The sequence below is a fragment of the Capra hircus genome, chromosome 20 (assembly GCF_001704415.2).
Source record: "Capra hircus breed San Clemente chromosome 20, ASM170441v1, whole genome shotgun sequence".
In the NCBI taxonomy this organism is placed as follows: domain Eukaryota; kingdom Metazoa; phylum Chordata; class Mammalia; order Artiodactyla; family Bovidae; genus Capra; species Capra hircus.
In genome coordinates, this window is record NC_030827.1 from 33,226,870 (window position 1) to 33,234,069 (window position 7,200).

Genomic DNA, 7,200 nt, shown 5'->3' on the forward strand with positions numbered 1-7,200 from the left:
TCCAATTACCAAGGCTTAATGGTAACCAGGACAAATCAGAACAGAATAATTCAGGGAAGTATATCATAGAGAGCAGAATCTGGTGAGATAAACCACTGCTCAATCAGTTCCTTTATTTTTAATGAGCCACTGGGGTGGGGCTAAGATTGGGTTCTGTTTCTATCACTTAAAATATTTTTAGCAACAACTCATCCAACTTCACGTACAATTCCAGTGGTCTAATAGCCATCAGATCAGTTCTGTGGGTTAGGGGTTGGGCTGACCATTTTTTCTTGTTTGAGATGGCCTGTCAAAGAAAAAAGATGAACCAAATTTTCTTGGTAGACATTCAGGGGATTCTGGATATTTTGATGATGGATTACTCCTAAGTTTTCTCCCCTCCCTCCAGGGCATCTACCAGAAAAGTGTAATGGCTATGCCACAGGAAATTTTAAATTGATTAACTGCAGACATATAGCATACAGATGAAAGATCCAACACTCTTCAGTCAATGGAAACAGACCCTTCATCAGCAAAGACAGAGAAGGAGAAATTTTTCACTAGTTGCTAATGTGTTTAAGGATGGCTTAAATTTTCCTAAAATATAGAATTCTGGAGAATCTTCAAGGCAATATTTTAGCCATCCAATATTCTGGGAATTAAAGAGAGTCACCCAGATCCTCAAAGACCAGGAAGACCAAGACAAAAGAACTGAAGTATAGAAAAAGAAAGGGAAAAACAAAGGGCTGATGTGTGGGAAGAGAAAATTAACATTTACCCAGCTTCTACTATCTGCCAGCCCTTTTTACATGTTGTTTATTTCAACCTTGACAGCTGTGAAGTCGAAGAAGCAGGACCTCTCAAAGGATGATAATGTTCCAAGCACTGCAAAATTTGTGAACAGAATTTTAACCCAGGACTGCCTGACACCAAAGTTCATGTTCTTTGCACTAAAATAGAAGTCATAGGAGATAAAGCACAGTTTATTCTATTCCCAAGAGTCCTGAAATACTTACTACTAATAAGTTTACAGTAAATGTATGTATGCTAAAAACATATTTTACATGCCCTGAAAAACAGGCCAGACAATGCGAATTCTAACTCTTCATGCAACTGCTCTTAGCCATCCTTGTTGAATTGATTCGATTGTCTTGCATTTTCCACTGGCAGCTGTTTAGTGGTGGCTCTCAGTGATTATACACAATGTGTGTCTGCCCAACAAGTTATAAACACATGCTTATTGAAGCACTCAAACAAAAGGACAAGGTCTGACTCGCCAGTGATGTGCCAAGATACACAATTAACTAACACAAGTTCAGAATCACAAGGCCTCTTCTTGTCTTGAGAAACTCCCAGTAGAGCCTGCTGTCTTCCTTTACAAGCTGTTTTCAAGTGTGAAAAGCTTCTTACCAAAGCAGTTAAAAAGAAGGCAATTTTGCCAAAAAGCAATGTGTAGTCCAACATTTTACCTGTTTTCATCAGTTTAGAGATATCAGTCATACACCCAAGCCTAAATTAAAAATCTAGAATCTCAGTAAGTAGCTGAACCCTCAAAGTGTAGACATAGTCATTCATCTATTGAATTAATCAATCAAAGAACACTCCTATTTTCCTAGTACTCTTCTATATCCTATAAAAGTAGACCAAATATAAGCCTGCTTGTCCTCCCAGGAAAAGGTTACATAATAGCAAGGAAAACTAAAACTAAGTATTACATAGTTACATAATCACAAGTGGGATATGATGTATGAAGTGAAAGTAATGAGTTTAAGCAATATACATAAAAAGGAATTACCTGACTTAATCTGGGCATCATAGTAGACTCCTAGAAGTTATGCTTTCATTGAGTTCTCAAGGGTAAATAGGTGCTGGCTAGGTAGAGAGGAATAAAGTTTCAGGGAAACCTTGGGGAGAAGCATGGAATGCTTGGGTGTCAGAAAGAATTCTAGTGAAGCTCATGAAGACTGAGAAGGAAGGCTGAGATGGAGCTAAGAGGTTATACAAGGTCTTCTGAACTGAAAGAAACATCATTCCAGACTGTATTTTAAAGGCAGTCTCATGACATTATAGGATTTTAAGCAATAATCATATTTGCTTATTAAAAGACTTCCCTGGAGGCTATATGGAAAGTAAATTGGAAGAACTAAATAAAAATATTTTGCAAGAATTCGGGAAAGAGATGATAATTATTTGGATGATAATAAAGGGAGTAGAGGTGGAGAAAAGTAGGTGGATTTAAAGGCATACTGATCTTTGACTCAGTATGAGGGTCAGAAAAAAGGGTAAGAGTACTCTCAGGTTTCTAGCTTGAGAAAATCAAGAAATTGTGCTGATTATGAAAATGGAAGTGATTCTAAGACACACACATTTGGAAAATTGGATTATTGAAAATCGTTTCAAATTTGGGGTATAATGAATTTTAGGTACTGTGTGGTGGAGTGGGTAGCTCTTGAGAAGGCAGCTGGTAAACTGGCTGAAGACATAAATTGAAGAACAAGGTGAACTTCTCTGGATGTATTTAGGAATGGAACCTGGATTGAAACAAGGCTCCCTGTCACTCATTAAGGCTGTATTGAATGATGACAGCAGAATACAGACATGAGCAAAGGAGATGATACCATTAATGAATATCCTTTGCAACAAGTATTCTCCTCCCACGTGGGACGTCCAGTTAACTTTCCTAACCAATGTTAATTCACCATCATGTAAGTGGCTTCCTTGTGTTTCAATTCTACTGGAATAGGCTTTGAGCAATTAGCAAACAGGAATTAAGATGCAAAAGCAACATTGTCAAAACTTTATTCTCCTAAGAATTGGTAAAGGCTACATTTTTAAATATAGAAGAATACATTCATAGACGAAGATTTCACAACACAGATTAAACAGAAATCAGGGGCTAATATCAAGGAAGATAATACAGTTCATCAAGTATAAATTCTCAATACTGACCTATCAGTCTATGGGGTACTTTTTAAATGCTTGATAAGGATGTATTGTATAGCACAGGAAACTACTCAGTACTCTGTAATTGCCTGTCTGGGGAAAGAATCTTAAAAAACAGGGGATATAAGTGTATGTACAACTGGTTCACTTTGCTGAACACTTAAAACTAACACAACGTCATAGATCAACTATACTCTGGATAAAAATATTTTAAATCAATAAATAAAATGTCTGCTATATATCATGTTTATGAGTAATCAAAGTTAATGATACACAGATGGAAGATATTTAAGTATTAAATGATGCAAACTTAAAAATCAAGATATGTTCAAACATACGGTATAGATTATTTGTTCAATCAATGAGCACTTGCTAAGAAACTGTCATTTGACAGACTGTGTTGCAGCTGTATCTGAGGATACAGACATGAAAAAAGTTATATTAGTTTCATTACAGAAAGTCAAGTTTGGGAGGAAAAACCAGATGAACTCAATTAATTACAAGAGTAATAAATAAGTGTTTCTATGGGAACATGTAGATAGGATCAATTATATTGGTGGTGGCAAGGGATATTAAATGGTGAATGTGCCAAACGGAAAATGGTGGAAGGGTTTTACAAATGTAAGGCATAGCATGACAAAAGAATGGAGGAATAGTAGAATGAAACAGTGTGGTGAGCTCAGTGACTGTTATGCAGATGTATGGTGGGAATTGGTAGAAGAGTCCGGAGTAATGGATTGGAGTTTTGTGCAGTGGGCCATGGGGTCTATCCTGCAGCTTATGAGAAAGGATGGGCTTCCCTGGTGGTTCTGTGGTAAAGAATCTGCCTGCCAATGCAGGAGATGTGGGTTCAATCCCTGGGTCAGGAAGATCCCCTGGAGAAGGAAGTGGCACTCCACCCCAGTATTCTTGCCTGGAGAATCCCATGGACACAGGAGCCTGGTGGGCTACAGTCCATGAGGCTGCAAAGGGTTAGGCATGACTTAGGGACTAAACAACAGCAACAGTGAGGGAGGATATGACCTGTTCCCAAGAGGGACATGAGGGATATTCTATCAGGAGACCTAGGTCTGAATACTGGGTGAACAGAATGCTACCTGAGTAGTCACAGGACTATAACAAATTATGTTCAAAAGAGCACACAACTGCTCAACAATAACAAACACAGTCTATCAAGTGTGAGGAGTAAGTACTCTAAGCCAAGTCAAGAATATCACAAGGCAAGTGGTTACAGGAACAGGTGAATAACAAAAAGCAAGAATAGGGTAAAAATCAAGTCCCAAGAGACTCAAGATAACCAAGGATTTGTTTAATTGGCCTCTTGCTAGGACATAGGTGAGTTTGACAGGTTAAAGGGAATCTAGATGGGGAGCTATCACATAGGGAGACAAGGACAGGTGTTGAGCAAGAGGCTTTCATAAGCAGAGGGTATTTCAGAAGGATTGCCCTGGGGATGATGGAAGAAGGAGTGGAGAGAGTATTCTTTCATGACAGCGAAAGAGAGAGAATTTGATGAAGGTCTGAGGTAGGGCAGTGGCCATGAGCTGGAGTAATTTGATCAGGAAGGGGAAAGAAAATATGATGCCAGGGTGGTTGCTCAGACTTCAAGGTCATTTGCAGGGTGGGTAGAATTTAGCTTGAAATTGGAAAATGGGAAAAGGATTCTGTATTGGAGGAAAGATAGCAGAACTTTTTCCAGGAGAGCAGATTTGGCAGATTCCCAAGCCTGACCCCATCTGGCATTCTGATACTCATATCAGATTCCTGGTATGAGCTCCATCTCTTGGAAAGAATTTATAAGTGGTCCACAGTGCTGTGCCGTGCTTAGTTGCTCAGTAATGTCTGACTTTGTGAGAACCCATGGACTGTAGCCCGCCAGGCTCCTCTGTCTGTGGGGATTCTCCAGGCAAGAATACTGAAGTGGGTTGCCATGCCCTCCTCCAGGGCATCTTCCCAACCCAGGGATCGAACTCAGGTCTCCTGCATTGACAAGTGGATTCTTTACCATCTGAGCCACTGCAGTATTGGTTATTGTCAATGGCCTCCTGCATCTGTCACCTTTAAGTTTTAGCACAAAAGCCTGGGTTGGACACCAATACAAAAAGAGTTAAGCTGTGGTCTCAAGTTTATTTAAGCATCTACAAAGAAATTTCCTGAGGTTCTCTCTATCCATTCCCATCATCTCTACAGGATATGAACTATTCTCAAATGTGGCTGACATTTTATACAGGATTATGCACCGTGGTGTAGTAGAAAGAATTTGAGCTTTGACCACATATTAGCTAAATGACTGATGAAAATTACCTCACAACAGCAGAAGATGGCTGTCTGTCAAAAAAAAAAAAAAAAAGTTTACGGCTTAAGTATCTGCACCTTGAGCTTCAGTGGCTTCTGCAGAGATGTTCTGCAGACCGGTCACTGCTTTTTAATGATTCCATTGACGTCAGACAGTGTCTAGTGCAACCAGCTATTTTTATATACCAATTGAAAATGCAGCAACTATCTCTCCTCTGAATTAGATCACAGAGCAGCAATGAAATACATGCCTCTGCCATAAGGTAGATGAACAGGCACTTCTGGGTTATGTTAGAGAGAATATGAGTTTTTCTCAATCTCCCCTGGAGCAATGATTGCCATTGTCAATTGTACAAATCACTGGGTGCTTTTTCCTGATGTATTTGTAAGGAAAGAAGAAAAGGAATAATTTTCTCTGTTGATCTGAGAGTAACTACAAAACACCCTAGCACAGTACACTGAGCAAATCAGAAAGTGCCAAGATTGTCAATGCCAGACAAGGGAAGGAGTGAGCACGGTCCACATCGTTCTCCTCTTCCTACTGCTGTGTCCCTTGATGAAAAGGAAAATGGAAGATTAGGCTCAGGGCCAAGAAGATTATCTGGTCCCCAAGACTGAGGGGCACCTTCTGTGACTTTGAGACTATGGTTCTTGAAGCTGATTTGAATATATCCAACTGGATGTATTCTGATGCAGACATTACTGAAAATAACCTCTGCTGTTACCAGATAGTAATCTCTGGACTAGGAAACCTTAGGCATAAACACAGCATAAATGGCAGCAGCAAGACTACCATTGGTATTCTAGGCAAAATTCCCAGAGTAGCTGTGAAGGCATTTTCATATGCTTTCATAGTTTAAGTAGAAATAAAACAAATGATGATCAACAACATTACATGATGCATTGTCAAGAAAAATCTCTTAGCTATAATAACAGAGGTCCTGTAGTAGATGTTTAGGTTTCCCTATATAAAATCTGTCTCTTGTACATGGAATTCTGATGGTTGCAGAAGATAGCAGCTCATTATTTTCTAAAACTGGGGAGTGAGGCGAGGAGGGATAAATATTCAAATTCAAAACCATCAACTTTTTGTGATTATGTTGCTTTCCCAGATAAGAGCAGACATTTCAGCAAGACCCTTTGTTTGCTGGCCTCTATTATATGATAGCACTTTAGAAATTCTGAATTTTAAAATGCAGACGATAATATCAGCTCCCAAATGTCAGGCATCATGATGAATTGGCTTTTCAACTTTTCAAGCCATTCACCTTCCTTGCTTCCAAAATGTCAAATACAAAGGATTCTGATAACAAAGCTGGGTGAAGCATGTGATTATTACTTTTTGCAACAATCATAGTATTTAATGGACAACCCTTCCAAAGCTTGTTTTATATGTAAAAGCCTGTGTTCTTTGCCTGATATTCTAATTGTTCAGACAGAGTCAGGTTTTAAGTAAATTAATCAATAAAATTCAACACCCTCAATTTAACACTTTGAAATGATTGATTTCCCCCACTTCTATAGTATTAAATTTTTTAAATGTCAATCCAATCCTTAATTAATCTCTTATTTAATTTGTCTTTTGTTCCAGACACACAGGTGTTAATTTGCCCTTTTGGAAAGTGAAGGTAGGGTAACTAAAAGAAAAGAATTTCAAGGCTCATGAAGTTTTCTTCATTAATATCTTAATTTAGCAAAACTGACATAAGAATTGCACCTTATAATTCATGGAATGTTGTTATGAAAAGCTCCTAAAACTGGACTATTATGCCTTCTTTTTCTATTTTCATCAAAGCTCAAGTAGAAACATTCATTGTTGAAAAGTGCAGAAATTAAATCATAGATTATTTGATGGGTGGATGATTTATTTATAAACGTACTCATCTATTTATTAATTCAACACATATTTATAGAGTAGACAGGTAAAGAATCTGCCTGCAATGCAGGAGACACAGGTTTGATCCCTGGGTAGGGAAGATGCTG